The 21,523-nt window shown below is 37.8% G+C and overlaps 1 protein-coding gene and 1 long non-coding RNA gene across 7 annotated transcripts in view; both read right to left on the reverse strand.

Annotated features, from left to right (window-relative positions):
• Positions 1-21,523, reverse strand: part of caskin1 (CASK interacting protein 1) — a 160,223-nt gene that overhangs the window by 90,091 nt on the left and 48,609 nt on the right. The gene's annotated exons all lie outside the window — the stretch shown is intronic.
• LOC118566417 lies at positions 427-6,012 on the reverse strand. Its single transcript, XR_004932994.1, has 6 exons — positions 5,932-6,012; positions 4,680-4,822; positions 4,500-4,583; positions 2,789-3,351; positions 615-710; positions 427-497 (listed from the first exon to the last, which is right to left on the reverse strand). It is a non-coding gene; the product is annotated as an uncharacterized LOC118566417 (long non-coding RNA).

The following is a 21,523-nucleotide window of genomic DNA, read 5'->3' on the forward strand; positions in this document are numbered from 1 at the left end:
AAAACACTATACTTTATTTGCGAAAAGGCATTTTTTACACAATATAAAGGCTGAGTTTTAGTAAATGAGAAGTAAGATACTTTGTTACTTTTTTATTATTACAAGTATTTGGCGTCTGTCTTTACAGCTTTAAACAAGTTTAGTCCTACAGTACTAAAATGACAAGTTTTCACAAGGACTTGATGTCAATATTTTTTTTTAATTGTATCTGTGTACTTTGGTATACATGTAGGTTTTTTGGGTTCCTAGCATTGATGCTCAAAATGTCCAGTATAATTCTCAGTACTTTTGGAACCTGTTTCTCTTTGCTGTTTTCTTGTTGTACATGCAGTATTTTACAGCTTTCCAGTCTCCGTCATTATCCCTTAGAATCTGATTTTCATCTATGCATCTCTGACAGTGCACTTTTCCAGGCATCTTCATTTATTTCAGGAAGTCTTTGAAATGGCTTTCAACAATGTCTCCCTCAGTCTTTGACCAGGGCCTTCTGGATTTTCCTGTAAACAAATCATTAAAGTTACTAAAGGTATGGATAAATGAAAGTGACATATTATGTCAACAAATGTAAAGAGATTACATATGTACATTTTTCTTTAGTCAATGATTTAACATACCTTTTTTAATTGATTGCAATGAGGATTTATTAATGCCACCCATTTTGTTTTTAGAAATGGCTGCCCCTTCTTCAGGAGGTTCTTCCTCTGAGTGTACTGGAATAACAAATATGGCAATATTTATAATTGATTGAAGTGGTTTGATTTTTATTTAACCAGGATATGGTTCCATTGAGACAACATTTTTTCAATAGTCCTGGCCAAGAGGCATCAATAATTATATACAGAAAAAGTTATATTGTTGAAAGAAAACAACAAACTATAAAACAGGTACATTTTATTTAAATTAGCCTCAAAATCTTGTTGCTTTGAACTAAGAAAGGTTCAGTTAATTTTAATGAAGGAAGTTCTATTAGGAGTGTGCTGAATGATCAAGAGTCTTCTTGCCCAACTCAGTCCGGGCAAGGGACAGAAAAAAGCAGCAAACTGTGAATGAAAATTATACTAGTCGGAATTTCTCAGTGCAATTGGAGTACAGATACAGGATGGCAGAAGTACAAGAAATGCTTTGTAAATGAATGTTATCCAGTGGGAATTACTACCACCAGACAAATCAGGCCATCTTCACGCTGAATATAAATCACAAAGGGGTATTGGCATTTTTCAGTTTGTGTTGAACCTTAGAGAAGAGAGATAAAGGGAGTCTAGCATCCTAAGACATTGAGATCTACAAAAGATCTCCATAGTCCAACACAGACATACAAATTATGGTAAAAACTTCCTGTTTATCCACACTAAAAATTATTTCTAGGGGCTCGGCTACCAAGTCAGCTGACATTAAATACAAAGACTCTATTAAATGACGTCCCTTAGATTTTCTATTTTCCAAAAATTTGAGTGCTTCAAGTACATCAACAGCGGGGAAAGGTGCCAAATTTTAATCCTCACCAAACAAAACTGGATAGGTTTTCTTTTGTTATGATGCAGCAGAAACAGTCCATTTGGAATAAAATAAAAAATCCAAATTGTATATAATGCCTGTGAAAGAAGCAGAAGGGGTCCTATATCACAGTTAAGTTAAGATAAGATAAGATAAGATAAGCTTTATTGATCTCACAATGGAGAATTTTTTTTGTCACTAAAGGAGCTGCTCAGCTCCTCTACAGTCTGGTGCATGGGGTGGAAGGCGTTGTCCATGATGGATGTGAGGTTGGACAACACTCTCCTCTCAGCCACTTCCTCCACAGAGTCCAGAGCGCAGCCCAGGACAGAAGTGGCCTTCCTCACCAGCTTATTCAGCCTCATTCTGTCCCGCTCTGTGCTGCCAGGAGCCCAGCAGACGACAGTGTAGAGTAGAGCTGAGGCCACCACAGAGTCATAGAAAGTTTTTAGCAGGGGCCTGCTCACACCTAAGGACCTCAGCCTCCTCAGGAGGTAGAGGCGGGTCTGGCCCTTCTTGTATAGAGCGTCGTTGTTATGAGTCCAGCCCAGTTTATTGTTGCCCCTGAATGTTCACAGATGAGTGAGGTGGGGGTCTTCTCCTGAAGTCGATTACCATCTCCTTGGTTTTGCTGGTGTTTAGACACAGATGGTTCTTCTCACACCAGTCCACAAAGTCCCTGATTACCGACCGGTCTTCAGCAGCCTGGGGGGGGGGGGGTGCCGTCCGGTCCAGAGGCTTTCCTCTGTTTCAGCCTCGTCAGCTGACCTCTCATCTGCATTGGCGCGATTGTGAGGGGGGAGGCCGGCAGGGCTGAAGGTGTGGATGGGTCGGTCGTTGATAAGAATGGCGGTGGGGGGGGGGGGGGGGGGGGGGTGGTAGATCTCTGGAGGGCTGGAGGTTGGAGACGTGTGGGGAGTTGATGGCAGGAAGGGGGCCAGTGTGGGGGGAGTCAAACTGGGTGAAGAATGTGTTCAACTCATCAGGTAGAGAGGTTGTGATCCGAGCGTCCCAGTGGGGAGAGGGGGGCAGAGGTGTAGGTGTTTTTAACATTGGTATAAAAAAGGTCCAGGGTTTTATTGTCCCTTGTTGTACACGTGACGTACTGGGTGAGAGTGCGGAGGGTGGAACGAAGGGAGGCATGGTTGAGGGAGTTATGCAACATTAATGTACAAAAGTTTGGAAATGTCTACATAATAAGATTATTGATAAAGGATCATGAAAGTATCAAATCTTGACAATTTTTTTGAATATATTATTACATGCAGTGGAAAATATTAGACATATAACATACCGTTTTGAACTGATGGCAATGAGGGTTTCTTTGTGCCACAAATTTTCTTTGTTAAAGTAGATGCATTTTCTTCAGAATGTGCTTCCTCCAAGTGTCCTTAAAAAACAGAGGGGAAAAATGTTGTGGTTGAAAGTGATTTATTTTCTAACATTCCTCACTACATGCAATGAAATTTTTAGAGTGATATCATACTCATGTCAACTGATGGCAGTGATTATTTCTTGCCAACAATTTTTTTGTTGAATTGGATGCATTTTCTTCAGAATTTGTTCGCGCTGAAATAACACAGACAGCAATTTTTATAGTTGAATAAAGTAATTTACATTGTTAGTGTTATACACTGCATGCAACCTAAGATCTTGCCTTCTTGACATGTGGTAGTACTCTGCACAGACTGGACATCTGCATCTGAGTCGCAATACTCCTCTTGAGCTGCAACATGTTTATAAATACTCATCCCTCAGGTTAGTGTCAGTCATTTCTTGGTGAATACTGAGTATACTCTCTAAGTTATCCATCTCATCTGTTGTTTGTGTACTGGTATGTGATGAACAGAGTATGTCCTGTGAAAACATTGGAAGAATTCATAAATATTAGGGAGGCTGGTATTTAACAGGTTCTTGCAATATATCTCACATTTATCTCCATGTATCACTGACTGACTGTTAAATAGGTGTTATTAATAGGTGGCAAATAGGTCCTAATAATTTATATATATATATATATATATATATATATATATATATATATATATATATATATATATACTGTATGCATTTAAATCAAAATGTGTAGTCATAAATATATTTTTCCACATGGTAATCCAAAGTATCTGATAATCTTATTTTTATGCATCCATAAAGATTTGTATTTAAAAAGTAATTTGACAAGCTACAAACAATTTGATAAGTTCCAATTTTTTTCACACAATTTACAATTTTTGTGTTCTCTAATTACAGATATGAGTTAAAATTCTGCTGTGGGTCTATCCAAATGCCCTTATTGAGTAGGTACACTTTAGCCAAAACAGAAGTGCATCAGTGGTTACCATGATACGTTCTGCTCAAATAGTGCAGTCAGTAAGGAAGAAGATAGGAAAAGGAGCCTGAATACTTTGTGGCTAGTCTAGTCTAGACAAATATTTGACTGGTCTGACTAGTCTGCCAGTCTGTCGCAAGGCAACACAGAGACAAACAGGACCAACCATTCTCGCACACACTCACACCTAAAGAGAATTTAGAGGAGCCAATTAACCTAACTGTCATGTTTTTGGACTGTGGGAGGAAGCCGGAGTACCCGGAAAGAACCCACGCATGCACTGGGAGAACATGCAAACTCCATGCAGAAAGACCCAGGGTTGGATTTGAACCCAGAACCTTCTTGCTGCAAGGCAACAGTGCGAATCTCAGCACCACTGTGCAGCCCAGATTTTATACAAGATTATACAAAAATCCTTTATACAGACACAAATTCCTATCTATAAACACATAAAGATAAAATTCTCACATAGTTTGGTTCACAATGTGGAAAAACTGCAACTACATATTTAAATTTAGAAAGCACAAAATATGAACTTTGGTCCCTAAGAGTCATATTCAATAAACATGAGCAATTTATACATTACAGTCAAATCTCTGCCAATGATAAGTATTGTCATACAGTAAATAGACGTAATTGTACACACCACTACTTGGGACTTGAAAAAACTTACTGTATGTGTATCTTGTCCTTGGTTTTTTACTTCATGGTGTTGTTCTGTTTGTTCTCCTGGAACATTTTTCTGCTCTGACTGGATCTGGAATGAAAAACACACATTATCCATAGTATTGCAGCAAACAAGAAAAGCACAGCAAAACATTTTATATAAAATCATGCATGAATGCATCCTTACCATTTCACCAATGCATAATTCCTCTGGAATGTGACTCAGGTGAGTGTCAGTCATTTCTGGGTAAATACAGATAACACTCTGTGAGATGTCTGTGAGATCTTTTCTGGTAGTTGTGGACTGCTATGCGATGAATGGAGTTGGTCCTGTAAAAACATTGGTAGAAATCAAAGTACATACTATTTACCAAATACCATTTAGGCCCCTGACTGCTTTGTGTAATTATCAGTTGTATTTTCTGTGAAAAAATACCCTGTAAATATCAAGTCTGCTATATGTTATGTGACGTTACTTTAAAATGTGTTTATTTTTTATTTACATCCTAAGTAATTTCACCATGGTAACACATTGTGACAACAAAGTTTTCTTGATTCAGGATTCATGACATGCTGTGTTTAAAGACATTTTTAATATCTACCATTTTAAATATTTTTTTTTAAGTTCATTACAGGTTTCTACTTAGAACATTGATACCACATCTCTGTGTTGAAGGGGGGTGGTCACAGTTCTGTAGCAGCACAGCCATTAATCACATTTGCATCAGAACAACAGGCCTGCAAACATGTTTGCACCTCACCCCTCCCCCTTCCCATTCCAGCATGCTTTCAGCTCGAAACAGAAAATAAGTATTGGCACAATGGAAGTATACCATTGTAAGTTTCTGTAAAACAAAAATTTACAAACTAGAGATAAAAACCCCTGGATGGAAAAAAAAAACTTTTATGGTCTAATGTATATAATTAACAAATTACAAAATTATGTTTCCTGACACTCCTAAAAAATTCAGGTGAAAACTAATTAAATAGGTCCTCTGGATGCATTTGTCTTTATTGAAATGTTTCATCTCTTTTCCAAGACACTTCTTAAGTCTGTGGGGCTATTGATAAACCCAGCCTTGTAAGCAGTGGCTTTGATTTCAACAAAGTTTCAACAAAGAAGAACCCATCCAGAGGACCTAATCCTTGTAATTTTACTCACAAATGAAGGTACACAAATACTGGAAATCTTATAAAGCATTAACTTACATTTTTCCACAGTGTTATCCAAAATGTCAGAGGATTTTATCTTTCTACATATATACAGACCTGTACTACCATGACAAACTATGTCTTTAGAACATTTTGGGCAAAACCTTACATGGCAATATATCACATACTGTAATACTAAGCTGGTGTACAAGGGCTGAATTGAAATGTTATACCTGTATAACACAGAAAACTCCAGAGAGTCTCATATACTAATTTAACAAACATACCTTTCTCCTTGTTGATGAATCTTTTGTAAAATGTGTCTTTATCCCTCCCAGAAGAAGTGAAATGCAAAGCTTCTGTTTCTGTTTCTGTTTATGTCTCATTTTTCTCTGAAATATTTAGGAACAATCACATGGCAAGTGGTTAACTAGGGAGAGTTTGTAAAAGAAAACAAAGCGATGTATATATGATGAAAAAAATAATTAGAAGTTAGTTAAAATGTGAACCTTACCTTGTTGTGGTTTGAAAGATGTAGATAAAAAGTTTCAAAAGTAACCTAGGTAAATTTGCCTGCCTATTGGAAGGCAAGATGTATACGTAATAAGATTAAAATGGCTGCAAAAGGAGAAAAAACTCTCAATTGTGACTTTTGTCGCAACTGTTTCACAAGCCTCAAAAGAAGAAATTCGTCTTCTGCCCTGAATATATACCCACAATCCTGACAACTTGCCTGGACAAGGATTGGTTTTTAGAAATGTGATGTGGATGACCATGACTGGGAACCTGAAACAGAGGGCTCCAATTATGAGGAGTTGTAAGTTAATATCTAATATATTTGTAGTACATAACATTTCAATTTTTTTAATCGAATATCTCTAAAATTTCAAATCCTAAAAAAAACCTAGAAAAACAGAAATTCCAAACCCATTATTACCAACTGTTAGTGAATCTGCTTGTCTGGATTGGTTTCTAAAAGCTTTAGTCTTGTAAATGTTTCTTCTTTGGGATGGATGTATGGATTGGAATGAAAACACCAGCACATTTCCCCTGTGTTTGGACGTAAACAGTTGTCTTTTAATTCAGGAAGGGTCCTTCGGCACATCAACATTAACATGCCGATTAAAGTACCCTACTTAAAGGTTGCTATTGTTCAGCTGGAGTACTGTGGAGGTTGTGGTCACCTGTACCAGAGTGTGAATTGCTTACAAACTGACTTGATTTTAGACTCTATGCATTGAAAGCTCAAGTCTTAAGCCTCTTCCAAACCTTTTGTTTGGAGTTTTAAACAGTTTGGTCTATATCACAGTACTGACAAGCAAATCTAAACTTATATTCTTATTTTGTAGTGACCTTGAAAATGTGGCAAATTTTTGCTCATTAGCTCAACAGAAGTTTATCATTTCTGAAAGTTGCTTGAGAACCCTGTTTGCAATTTGTGTTGTGTTTAGGAGCCAGCATAGTGACAATGAAGCAGGTTAGGGGTACTGTTGGCTGTTAAAAGTGTCTGTAAGAACACAGAGGCAACTTGATGGTCGCGGCTGCCACCATGCTCAGTGGGTGTTACCCAAAAACTGCCATGAACCTTTTCTGGCATATAAATATCTCCATTTATAAGATGAAGACATATTTTAATCTGTAGCACAGCTATTTGATAACTGCCATCCAAAAACTTTGGAGCACCAAGCAACAGGCCTTGATAAAGGCATAAATCAAAGTATGGCAGCTACTCCTTAAAGGATATTAGGATAGGATAATATAATAATATGGTCATGACTTCAACAACACATCTAGCACACTTTGAGCATTGCCTGCCATGAAAAACAAGTTTAATTAAAATTGCCTATTTTCTAGACATCTACAAGAAGCTTGCTGTGGTGGCTAGGAAGCCAAAGAGTACTTTTATGATGCTGTGGGCTTGCTCTATTTTGGACCACCTGAAGAGTCTCCGCTTGATTCTGGAGATCAAGCTGTAGATTCAGGTTCAAACTGGTATGGTTAAACACCCATTCCTCCCACATAATCTTTTAGCATTTCTTTGTAATAGGGTGTGGGTGTCATGACGTAATGGCGTACCATGCACGTGACCTCAGCATCTCAAGAGCAACGCCCCTTGCCGCTTTGGTAGGACAAACAGGTAGAGAGCGCCCGTAGCCACCAGCCATTACACGCGCAACAGAAACAGCGATATGACCGACTTTGCAGCCGTTAAACTTTCGCAAGACGGTGTCCCAGGCGCACGGTTTACTGGTCGAACTGTCGAAGAACACACCAACCTTCAGCTCAAACGATAGCTTGAGTGTCGAGGGCTTAAAAAGACTGGAAAACGGGCCGAGTTGATCGAACGGTAAGTCGTTGTTTTTTTTTTTTTTCTGCTCTGCATTCATGGTGTCGTCTGCCGTTTTTTTCTGTTTGTAATCACCGTCCAGGAATCGGTATATGTTGCCAATAGGTAGCTACAAAACAACTGTTTACATCTCAGAATCTTTCCCTTAAGAAATTCCAGCTGTACCTCTCCAGCTGAAATGATGACAAAACAAACAATCATGGTCAATTTAGGGACCTAAACCAATATCGCGAGGCAGGATAGACACGCAGACATGACAAAAGTGTAACAAAGGATGGCTCATTTCGTCGTGAGCTGTTCGACGTATGATAAGATTTAAGCTTCAATAAAACACCAAAAAACTCTTACCTGTTCACTACTTGATGTTGCTGGAATTGGGTCAGGATGTTCTTCGGTTGGGCCCTTTCCTCCAACAAAATGCTTGCTACATATGTACTTGAATTTGGTAACTTTTTCCGGGTTGAACTGTTGTGTAGGCCGACCGCACCGGTGTACCCAGCGCACACATTTCTCCTTGGCAGTCTTGAATTTCGGGAAATTAATGGAGAAAACATCCTTCATATGCGGCCGATCAGCATACCTCGAGTCGCTGTTGCACGTTCCATAGCAACAATGTTTAAAAACCATGGTCTTAGACTTGGAAAAAGCAGTCGTTTTACCGAGTAAAACCAAGGGTAATGCACAGCTCTTTTACAGCGAAACAGCAGAGGACACATCAAGCTTGCCCTACCGCTTACCACGTGATATGACGTCTCGTGATGTCACGTTCTAAAAATAGCATTACTTTGCGTGGCCGCCATGTTGATTGCCTCCTTTACCGCTACTCAGACTACTGGCTATGCCTACCGCGTACTGTACTCCCTTTGCTGTATTGGGGGCTGTAACAGCGCAACACATGATCGCCATGGGAAAAACATAGAAAATGGGTTAACTTTCCACCGCTTTCCTGCCTGGAGGCGCAACCACGGAGTCGTCAGCTCGCTTGGATCGTGGCTTTAAGACGACCGAACATAACTTTCCACAGTATCCCAATGTCAATGAGAGTGTGTTCCCTGCATTTTCATTCTGGTAAGTTAAAGATGCACGGTTTTATTTTATAGCCTACATTGTTTCTTTCCTTCAACCGCGACACCACATACATGCACATAAATACTAAAACGGCAGCGGGAAAAGGCTCAAATATATGAGAAACCCGGAGGGTTTAGGGAGGGTTGGCAGTTAACGTTACTAACTACACCTTTGAAACACATAGCAGCTAGTTAAAAGTACATTACATGCGTGAGTGGTTGTTAGCACTCACGGTTAGCAGTTACTAAACTAGCAGGTGCCAGAGCCTGTCAGAGCACAGCTTACCTTTGTACGATTTACTGTGTTCCCACTGTTTGCTGGCTTTATGATCTGCAGCTCCTGAACCCATCCATTCGTGAACTGCACATGAGACTCCAAGGACTTGTAGCCTCGGAACTGTTCTGAAGTATAGGCGCTCACACCACAAACAAGGTCAACATACCAGTCCCTGGCTTCTCTATTTAATGTGTCCCGGTAAATTCCAGATCCTTTTCAGGATTTAAACATCTTTTTGTATCTATTCTTTCTCAACTCTACTTCTACGTCTCTTCGTTCAACGTTGTCAGAGTTATGTTAACGTTCGCGAAGCCATCAACATGGCCGCCACGTCAATGCAATGCGGAACCCAAGCCCTATAGATATGAGAAGTGCTGTCATTCACTGCTTGACTGCTACTCTTGCTAGGGGTGGAGCAGCTGATATAATTATCTCCACCCACAGAAAGATGCACTATTGAACTTTTTGACAAAAATTTAAAAAAGAGGCAATCTTGTTTCAGGCTTTGGAAATCAATCCCAATAATGTTCATTTTATGCTCTTCCTGGTAGCTCAATATTTTCAAATTTGATTTAAATTCTTCCTTAAGAGAAAACATGTTTCATTATATACCGGTGAACAATATTTCTGTACTGCAAATTGATGAAAAAATACATTGTAAAACTGATTTTTTTAATATTAATAAAATACTATACAATGAATCGTGTGGCTGACCATTTTATTCAAAATATTTATTTAGTACAAAATACTTTTGGCTCGGGGTTATGTTTTTCGCTGTAAAAAATAACAGGTCATATAGAATAGTTATATGTATTTAGGATTTTGGCTGGATTGTGGCATGTGACTGTCGCTGTAGACCATTTAAATGGGGACTTATATCATTATGTGCCAGCGAACAGTGGACTCCTGTCATTTAATGCCATATAAGAGGAGACTGTCTATTCTGTAGGCCTAAAGGAAATTTTAATGACAGCTTGACAGTACAGTAATGCCTCATATATTTATTTGGGTGGCACTTTATTTGAACCTTAATACTAGTAATAGAATATACTACAGCTCTGTGTGAAGAGAGTGCTTTATTGAATGAAATTTCTTATGTTATTGTCTTCACTTTTTTCATTCATTCTATAGTTTGAATGACAAATAAACTTCTTACTGAAAGGATAACTACTTAACTGCTTCCTGAAATTACTATATAAATAAATCACTTTAAAATCAGTACCTTAAACATGCCCAAATACCCTCAAGAAAGTGTTATGGCAATGTGGTTAAAAATAGTAAAGAGGATCTGTTCAAAATGTTTACATCACCATTCCACACATACAAATGGCAAATGAAAGCTGGGACTTTATATTTTACTGCCAAAAAACGGGTTTGTGTAATAATTATAAGTATTATTGGCTGGGTTTTTGCATGTGACTGTCGCTGTAGACCATTTAAAAGGGGACTTATATCATTATGTGCCAACCAACAGTGGACTCCTGTCATTTACTGCCATACAAGAGGAGACTGTCTAAACTCTAGGCCTAAAGGAAATTTTAATGACAGCTTGACAGCACATTAATGCCTCATATATTTATTTGGGTAGTACTTTATTTGAACCTTAATACTAGTAACATAATATACTACACCTGAGCCTATAAATGTATTTAGACATATATTATCAAGTTGTGTGTGAAGAGAGTGCTTTATTGAATGAAATTTCTTATGTTATTGTCTTCACTTTTTTCATTCATGCTATAGTTTGAATGGCAAATAAACTTCTTACTGAAAGGATACCTACTTAACTATTTCATGAAATTACTATATCAATAAATTACTTTAAAATCAGTACCTTAAACATGTCCAAATACCCTCAAAAAAGTGTTATGGCAATGTGGTTAAAAATAGTAAATATGATCTATTCAAAATGTTTACATCATCATTCCACACATACAAATGGCAAATGAAAGCTGGGACTTTATATTTTACTGCCAAAAAACAGGTTTGCGTAATAATTATAAATATTATTGGCTGGATTTTTTGCATGTGACTGTCGCTGTAGACCATTTAAAAGGGGACTTATATCATTATGTGCCAGCCAACAGTGGACTCCTGTCATTTAATACCATACAAGAGGAGACTGTCTAAACTCTAGGCCTAAAGGAAATTTTAAAGACAGCTTGACAGTACATTAATGCCTCATATAATTATTTGGGTAGCACTTTATTTGAACCTTAATACTAGTAACAGAATATACTACAATTGAGCCTATACATTTATTATAGACATATATTATCAAGTTGTGTGTGAAGAGTGTGCTTTATTGAATGACATGTCTTATGTTATTGTTTTCACTTTTTTCATTCATGCTATAGTTTGAATGACAAATAAACTTCTTACTGAAAGGATAACTACTTAACTATTTTCTGAAATTACTATATCAATAAATCACTTTAAAATCAGCACCTTAAACATGTCCAAATACCCTCAAGAAAGTGTTATGGCAATGTGGTTAAAAATAGTAAATATGATCTATTCAAAATGTTTACATCATCATTCCACACATACAAATGGCAAATGAAAGCTGGGACTTTATATTTTACTGCCAAAAAACAGGTTTGCGTAATAATTATAAATATTATTGGCTGGATTTTTGCATGTGACTGTCGCTGTAGACCATTTAAAAGGGGACTTATATCATTATGTGCCAACCAACAGTGGACTCCTGTCATTTACTGCCATACAAGAGGAGACTGTCTAAACTCTAGGCCTAAAGGACATTTTAAAGACAGCTTGACAGTACATTAATGCCTCATATATTTATTTGGGTGGCACTTTATTTGAACCTTAATACTAGTAACAGAATATACTACACTTGAGCCTATACATTATTATAGACATATATTATGAAGTTGTGTGTGAAGAGAGTGCTTTATTGAATGACATTTCTTATGTTATTGTTTTCACTTTTTTCATTCATGCTATAGTTTGAATGACAAATAAACTTCTTACTGAAAGGATAACTACTTAACTATTTTCTGAAATTACTATATCAACAAATCACTTTAAAATCAGTAACTTAAACATGTCCAAATACCCTCAAGAAAGTGTTATGGCAATGTGGTTAAAAATAGTAAAGAGGATCTATTCAAAATGTTTACATCAGCATTCCACACATACAAATGGCAAATGAAAGCTGGGACTTTATATTTTACTGCCAAAAAACGGGTTTGTGTAATAATTATAAATATTATCGGCTGGATTTTTGCATGTGACTGTCGCTGTAGACCATTTAAAAGGGGACTTATATCATTATATGCCAACCAACAGTGGACTCCTGTCATTTACTGCCATACAAGAGGAGACTGTCTAAACTCTAGGCCTAAAGGACATTTTAAAGACAGCTTGACAGTACATTAATGCCTCATATATTTATTTGGGTGGCACTTTATTTGAACCTTAATACTAGTAACAGAATATACTACACTTGAGCCTATACATTATTATAGACATATATTATGAAGTTGTGTGTGAAGAGAGTGCTTTATTGAATGACATTTCTTATGTTATTGTTTTCACTTTTTTCATTCATGCTATAGTTTAAATGACAAATAAACTTCTTACTGAAAGGATAACTACTTAACTATTTTCTGAAATTACTATATCAACAAATCACTTTAAAATCAGTAACTTAAACATGTCCAAATACCCTCAAGAAAGTGTTATAGCAATGTGGTTAAAAATAGTAAAGAGGATCTATTCAAAATGTTTACATCAGCATTCCACACATACAAATGGCAAATGAAAGCTGGGACTTTATATTTTACTGCAAAAAAATGGGTTTGTGTAATAATTATAAGTATTATTGGCTGGATTTTGACATGCGACTGTCGCTGTAGACCATTTAAAAGGGGACTTATATCATTATGTGCCAACCAACAGTGGACTCCTGTCATTTAATGCCATACAAGAGGAGACTGTCTAAACTCTAGGCCTAAAGGAAATTTTAAAGACAGCTTGACAGTATATTAATGCATCATATATTTATTTGGGTAGCACTTTATTTGAACCTTAATACTAGTAACAGAATATACTACAGCTGAGCCTTTGAAGTTATTACAGACATATATTGACAACTTGTGTTATAACAGAGTGCTTTATTGAGATATTTTAAAACAATAAGTTATTGTTTTCACCTTTTTCCTCCATGCTATAGTTTGAATGATACATTATATTTATGAGACAAAAAGATAACTATTTTCTGACCTGATTACATCCATGAATTACTTTAAAATTAGTACCCTAAATATGTCCAAATAGCCTTAAGAAAGTATTATAGTCCTTGCTTAAAATTAAAATAAGCACACTGGTTTTATAAAATGTTATATATTTGAAAGACATTATTTTGTTGGTAATACTGCAGCCCTTGATATCAATGCCAAACTACTTCTGAATTACAGTTTAAGCTTTATTTATTTGAAGTGATAGTGGTTATTTATAAAATGCTTGGATCACAGAGAAAGGTAATCATTCAATAGAAGAAACTGGTGCACAGACAGATCCACTGCATTACAACAGAGGCCCCCACTTGGATAAGTAGATGTCGTTTAAGAATCTAAGTCCCCTCTTTGCAATTTCTCTAAAAAGTAAAAAAAATAAATTTGAAGGTAATATAGTGTGAAAAGATCTTACAAGAAAATTTTGTATGATATTTATTTTACAATTAAATAACTAGAAACACATGTCCCCACTTGACAGTTTACACTGACGGTGCACTGTTTGCTAGATAGACGTGTATGTGTGTGTGTGTGTGTGTGTGTGTGTGTTGAGATCGTAGCCATGGCATTTGGCACAGTGAACATAGGACAGGATGATGGGCAGATTAGCTCTTAGCTACCCATCCATATTTGCACAGCTGCACACACTCTTTGACATAAATGGGAGCTGAGGAGCAGGTAAACAGGAAGAGTGTTATTGAATTAGAAGAGAGAGACTTTCCGAACGGATCCGGGGCCATCTGAGAGGAAAGGGGAGAGACAGATCAGAAGGAAGGCTAAAACCAGTGGGACGGACAGCAGGAAGTGGTTCAGGAGACAAAGACAGCAATGCACTGGATTTTACACTGGTATTCTTATGAAACAGCGCTACGAACGTCTTCCTGTCAATGTGTGTGTGTGTGTGTGTGTGTGTGTGTGTGTGTGTGTGTGTGTGTGTGTGTGTGTGTGTGTGTGTGTGTGTGTGTGTGTGTGTGTGTGTGTGGCATTATTCCCTGCAAAAGAGAAGATTGCTATCAAAAAAGCCCCTCAGGGCATTATACGCAACAAGCTATAAGGGTTAGCATGTAAATTGGTAAAATACTGTTTAACAAGTGAACATTAGATATTTCAAACTCCTAAGGGCCTTTCAAAAAGAAGGCAAAACAGCAGTAAAGAACTACCATAATACACTGAATGATAAGTTTTAATAAATTTAGTAGGAAAGGGGTGGTATACTTAAGAACTTACTACCTATATGTAACCTCTACTGTGCTTTCGAACATTCAGATGTTAAATTTCATAACACATAAGACTGAAGTAAGATTTCAGCCTTGATCTTCAAAGGATAGTGGCGTGAAAATGTTACATGGATTTCTTCTGTGCTGTTTGGTCTCTGATCGTCAAATAACGTTCTATATTAGTCGAAGAAAGCAACAAATTGCCACCTGGCCAGAAAATCTGGCTGTGCCACCTTTGGCTGCAACAACTGCCATCAAGTGCTGCGATAACGGGCGATGAGCCGCTTATGTCACTGTGGAGGAAATTCAGTCACACTGGAGGGTCCTCAAACTTAATCAGCCTGTTGAAGGTCATGTAACAGCATTTAAATTGTATTCAAACTTTTACTTGGCCAGTCCTAAAATTTCATGTAGTTTTTTGTTTTGTTTTGTTTTTTTGCTTGTTTGTTCTGTTTTTAGTAAACAGGAAGTAGAACGTAGTAAACAGGAAGTAGAAGCAGCAACCTAGCATGGGCCACACATCTTATAAAAATAGAGCGGTTTCTAGGAATGTTTTGCTGTCAGGCAAGTTGTAATTGTTTTGTCATGTCAACTTATACAACTTATATTGGTGATGTTACATGCTGTCTGGAGACATAGAGAAAGAATGCAATTGTAAGCGCTATATGGGAATATCTGGGAAAATGCTGATAGCGGGAACAGCCGATCAGTAAATGAGTAAAAGGTAAATGTCCACTACGTTATTCGGTAAATGTGTTACCATCTCCAGTTTTGCCCATTAACTCTTTTTGTAAGATCCAAAAACCGCCTCAAGTGTGTAAAAACCTTTTGGAAAAATAGAGGAAGTTATTTAGAATTTTGCCATTTTCATCAAACTTTTGCGATATCAGGCGATATTTCAAATTGCGCAAAAAAAATAAAAAAATAAAATAAACAATGGAAACAAGGCTACTGATTTTTGTCTCTCATGTGTTCTTTCATTTCTTTAGATATGGCATGAATTGTTGCTTTTTACACGACTACGTCAAGTAGTCAGACAGGTTCTATTTAAGTGATTTCCGCAGGTTGGACAGTAATCAGTCTCGGAAGCTGCTGATGAAGAAAATCATTCCAATTTCAAAAATTTGCGTCATATTGTCAACACAGTCATCATCGTTTTCTCATTCTCTTTATCAAAACTTTATAAAATACTAATGCAAGCTATTTAATATCTAAAAATAAGAATCAGTAGCATATAATTCATTGATATTTTAAGCAGAAATAGTAACTCTAGCAGCATTTTTATTTTTGTGGAAAAACATATTTAAATAAAAAACATATTTTTTAAAATAGTTTCCCAGTGTCTTGCTCCAGGACTTTATATCTACAGAACCTCATATCGGCCCATACATAAAAGCTGTAGTTATATACTAGTATGGCTGGTTTGTTTTCATTAAAACCTATTTATACACTCAGTGAAACTCTAACCTCCGCTGTGGGCACCAGCTCAAACACACTCAGCTTACCGGGCCGCCTCCATGGATACGAGAGTGCTCCTCAATTAAACCCCTGCTGGAAGAGCATTCATATTATCTAAGCAACATTATCTCCAGCAGGCCATCCCCATTCAAGCTTACCCTCCACCAATCACAGCGGCAACATCTTGAGTCTCAATCTTGGACTGGCAGAATCAAGCAGAGCCGTGAAGATAAGGCGAGCGGAGCACAGGGCTCAGGAGTGGAGCATAGCACGCCACTGACCTTGATGTAGTATTACCAAGCTCAATGAGAGCAACAAGGAAAAGGGGAGAGGGGCACAATAGTGTTAAGTTTCCTTTGAGCTTCTTAGATGTCATCTGTCTGAAATAAAAAACCTAAAGAATGTATTCTATTACTGGAAAGAGTAATTCACACCCACTGACATTCTTTCATTTTACAGCCATAGACGTTCATGCCGTTTTTAGGATTCTGTGTGATAGACCAGCGCAAAGTAGTGCATGTTTGTGAAGTAGAAGGAAAAATGATAGATGGTTTATATACACTTTTAAAAATGTGGCTTGAGTATCACTGCAGTTACAGCTGCAGGTCTCTTGGGGCACTTCTCCACCAGCTTTACACATTGGAGACTTAACCTTGTGGCCATTCATCTTTGTTAAATAGCTGAAACTCAGTTAGACTGGACGGATATCGCCTGCAATAAGCAATTTTATAGTCTTGCTACAGATTCACAGTTGGATTTAGGTCTTTACTTTGACTGTAAATCCATGCATATGCTTTGATCTCAGCCAGGGTTCTTCAATTCCGGTCCTTGAGGTCCGGTGTCCTGCAACTTTTGAATGTGTCTCAACACATCTGAGGAAAATAATCAGGTCATTAGCAGGACTCTGGAGAACTTGACCGCATGATGAGGAAGTATGTGCTTCTAACTCCCCAGTGTTTACAGCTCGGTTCTCCAACACATTCCAAAGAGACTTCATCAGCAATCCGGTGATGATTCAGGTGACCAATTACTCCACTCACACCAAGCAATAGCCTCTAACGACCCAGGACACTTACGGGTGGGTCATTGATTTGCATCTGACTTGGAATGGGCCTCCATGTCCTTTAAAAACAGCAGCACTCCAACTGCAGGTTGCTCAAGTGCGAGCCACCAGAATTGACAAAGACTCCTGGATAGATGTCGTAACGTCTTCAGAAAGAACTGAACGAAAGTCCGATTGCCTCTGATTTAAGCCTGTTGGCTGTTTCAATTGATAATTTGCGCAGGCATAATGAGGAAGAAATTCAGCCATCTGATCCAGGTGTGTTGGACCAGGGACACATCTAAAGGTTCCAGGACACCAGACCCCGAGGACCGGAATTAAGGACCCCTAATCTAAATCATTCCTGCTTGATGGTGAACCTCCAACTAAATCTTAAATCTTCCATGATTACCTTGTGTTTAGCTCCATCCATCATCCTATCAACCACTCACCATCTCTACATCATTGTGCTGAAACCAACATGTTGGGATTGCAATATTTGTGTCTACTATTTTGATTACGATGTCAACTGTAATCATCCCACATTGTCCTCACACTCTTTGTTCACTAATATCTGTATCAGGTTTCTCCAACAGGTACTCCTTGTCTAATATAGACTATATTAGGGTTGGGCCTGAAGTGTAGTCTCTCATAATTTAAATGTTGCATCCATGCAGCCTTTGCAACTGAGATACAGCACACATTGAAATTACAATAATCAGATATATTATGCAGATCTAATGCAGACCAAACGTTTCAGTCCCTTCTTTTCGCATGTGGTGTTTCCCTTACAAGCTGGCTTTCAACCACGGCTTTCTTCTTTCCACTCATCCGTAAAGTCCAGATTTATAGAGTACACAGCTAATAGTTGTCCTGCCAACAGACTCCCCCACCTGAGCTGTAGATCTCTGCAGCTCCTCCAGAGTTACCATTAGACTCTTAGCTGCTGCTGTGGTTAACGCTCTCCTTCAATGGCCGTTCAGTTGAGGCGGACAACCATGGCTCGGTAGGTTTGCAGTTCTGCCATCAACCTTTTTTCCATTTTCAGAAAATGTACTGAACAGAGCTCTGTGAGATGTTAGAAGTTTGGGATATTGTTTTATAAACTAAACCTGATTTAAACTTATCTACAACTTATCTATCTGCTGTTTTCCTTAGACTTCTGCACCGCTGAGTTTATACCATGGTTAAATTACGCACTAGTGGACTCTAATAATTAGGACACGTCTGGTTGCATAGGGTTATTTCTAGAGGCATCAGAACAAAATGGGGTCAATATAAATGCATGGCACACTTTTCAGATTTTCTGTGTAAAATAAAAAGAAAGCTATGCCTCATTTCCCTTCACATCATAAATACGCAATACTTTGTGTTGGTCTACCACATAGAATCCCAATAAATTACATAAGATATTTAACCTGAGAAAATGTTTTAAAAAGGTTCAAGGGGCATGAATACTTTCCCAAGGCAGTGTACATTTATTACTACAGTCGATCTAGTGTACAAAATAGTTTACTTATCATCTTTTTCTCCACTTTTTAGAAACAACAGAGCTGTTATCCAGCTATGATTAAATCTGTGTAAAGAAATTATCCGACTAATGGCTGTCTCCATGAGTCAAGCTATTCATAAAGCTTATGCCCTGTTTACACAACAATGAGCCATGAAAAAAACTTATGATTTTTCTGTTTTGACATCTACATGCCGTTTTAACTTTGATCTCTGTCCACACGACAACAGTAGAAATGTTAAAAAATGTGCAATTTCCCTAATACGGCACTAGCGGGCGGTATGTTCTTTGAAACTCAACTACATGAGCACACGTACAAACACTGCCTGCTTTTAAAAGGCCTACCACTAAGTCCTACTGAGCATGTGCTGGGGCTTCCCTATTCAGACAGGTTCTGTTTCTCCTCAGTAGTACCCAATAACCGGGATGTTTTTTACGTTATGCTCTGGAATCTGAATTCAAACCTTGCCCTTGTTGTGTACATGAACAGTAAAACATGCAACAAAGCGTTTAGATTTTAATTAGAGCGGTTTTTATTCCATTTTTTTTCCAGAATCCGTCTGTTTACAACTGGCAAGCCACTTCTTAGTGATTTTTTTCCCCCTCTAATCACTTCCGTCCTCCACTGAGATCTAACAGAACCAAGTGTAATCAACAGCAGGCAAAGCAGGAACTGATAATAAAATATGTGTTTTATATCTCCATTATCACTGCTCACTGCATCTTTTGATGGGAAGCAATTCAGCTGAGGTACTGTACACCGGCACCCCGTAGTTACCTAGCAACCGCTATCAAGGTTATCTCCCCGACGGGCTAACACGTTTGTCATGCACACGGATGCACGCCTCTGAATGCAGCGACCCTCCTGCTCTGCTCGTTGTTGATTTGGTTAGTAGTTTTTACTGCTGTATCTTTTTGAGACTGTGTAGGTTTTATTTCTGTCAACACCCTCGTTTTTTAAAAACTTGCACTGTTTTAAAATGCCGAGCTGCCTGTAGTGATTTGTGCTGGTACAGACGGGACACACACACAGGGCAGTATAACGAAAGAACGAAGGCGTATCCTTCCACATGTTATTGTGAAGGAGCATCTCTATGGATATCACACTTAACTTTAGTCAGCTGCTCAGTGACTAAAGCTAGATATAGTCAATACTATTTTTTACTTTTTATTTTTACTATTTTCTTCAGTCTTTAAAGCTTTAACTCCCCTGTCTGTTGGCACTTTAAAAAGCAGCACACAACTAATGCAAGATTTATTTGTTCTTGTAATTTTGTTTCAGTTTTTTAAATTTCATTTTAAGAAGTTAATCAATCAATGAATCAGTTTATTCACTCAATTTAACATTACATCACATTGCTCACAAGTGAAAAGGCAGTAGGAAAAAGAAAAATCTTGTATGAGCCTGCCTCTTTCGCAATAATTACAAAATAAATTTCATGGCTGTATACATAAATTAACTTGGAGTATAAGTTGCAAATGGTATTAGTCTTATCATTATTAAATCAGATCAATCATATTTTGAATTGATTTATACTATATTTGGGTATTTTTGCAGCTCCTCGTCCAAATTATTCCACAGTTTTGCTCCAAGCGCTGAGATACACATTTGCTTTAAAATAGTATGCTTTAAAATAGTATGCAAAAAATAGTATGCACTTTTGAAATCGTACGTCCTTCTGCTGCTTCTATAACTTGATCCTAAGACCAACAACTTTTGTAAATTAATTGGCATTAATGTCTTTCTAGCTTTAAACATAACTGATCATGAGTTGCAAGATACTTAGTTGAGCAAACAATATATTGGTATGTTTTTAAGTGAATCAAATTCTCACAGCTTTCTTTTGGATCACAAACAGAGGTTTAGTTTTGGCTTTATGTGTGTTGCCCCATACCTCTATACAATAAGTCAGATATGGAACAAGGAATAAATAATATAATGTCTGGAGTGTTGATAATTCCAAAAGGAGGGGCAAAACAAAGACATCAGGATGGAAGACAGGGCGATAAGCCAAAAACATACCCACACTGAAATTTACGACAATGGGTATGTCCAAATTCAAGGGCTGCATCCGTTGTAGGACTAAAATTGGCTGTGAATCTGGACGGTCTAGCCTTCACCGGCACAGCTGTGAAGCCGAAGTAACAGAGCCCAAAGGCTGATCCCACTGTCTCCACTAAATACCTACATGGCTTTTATTTTCCCCTTGCATCTGAATTTGGACACACCCAACAACCGACGTCATTTTGCACGTGTTTGTATTTTTGGTATATAGAAAAATGTAAGGAAAAGTCATTTCATAGGTAGGCTATGGTCCTGTCGCTTTAAGATGCAGCTCTACGTATACAGTCTGTAGCCAGATGACTCTACCCCATCCAGTGTGAAACAAGAAGCCAAAGAGACGGTGAGGTTACGAGAATGGAGGAAATTTCAAATGTTTAAGCGTCCATAATTCCTCCATAATTTTCTATTTCCACACTTATTCACCAAAATCAAATGCCATACTTTTGCAAATCTTCTGGCAGTGAGAAGATTGTGGGTTTGATTCCAGCTTCCCTCTGTCACGTGTTAATGTGTCCCTGGGCAAGGCACTTAACTCCCAAGCTGCTTACTGATCTGTGCATCAGTGTATGAATTTGTCCGTGTTAGTGAGTGTTATTGGGTGAATGTGGCTATGGTCTAAAGCATTTTGAGTGGTCAG

The sequence above is a fragment of the Fundulus heteroclitus genome, chromosome 16 (assembly GCF_011125445.2).
Source record: "Fundulus heteroclitus isolate FHET01 chromosome 16, MU-UCD_Fhet_4.1, whole genome shotgun sequence".
Classification (NCBI taxonomy): domain Eukaryota; kingdom Metazoa; phylum Chordata; class Actinopteri; order Cyprinodontiformes; family Fundulidae; genus Fundulus; species Fundulus heteroclitus.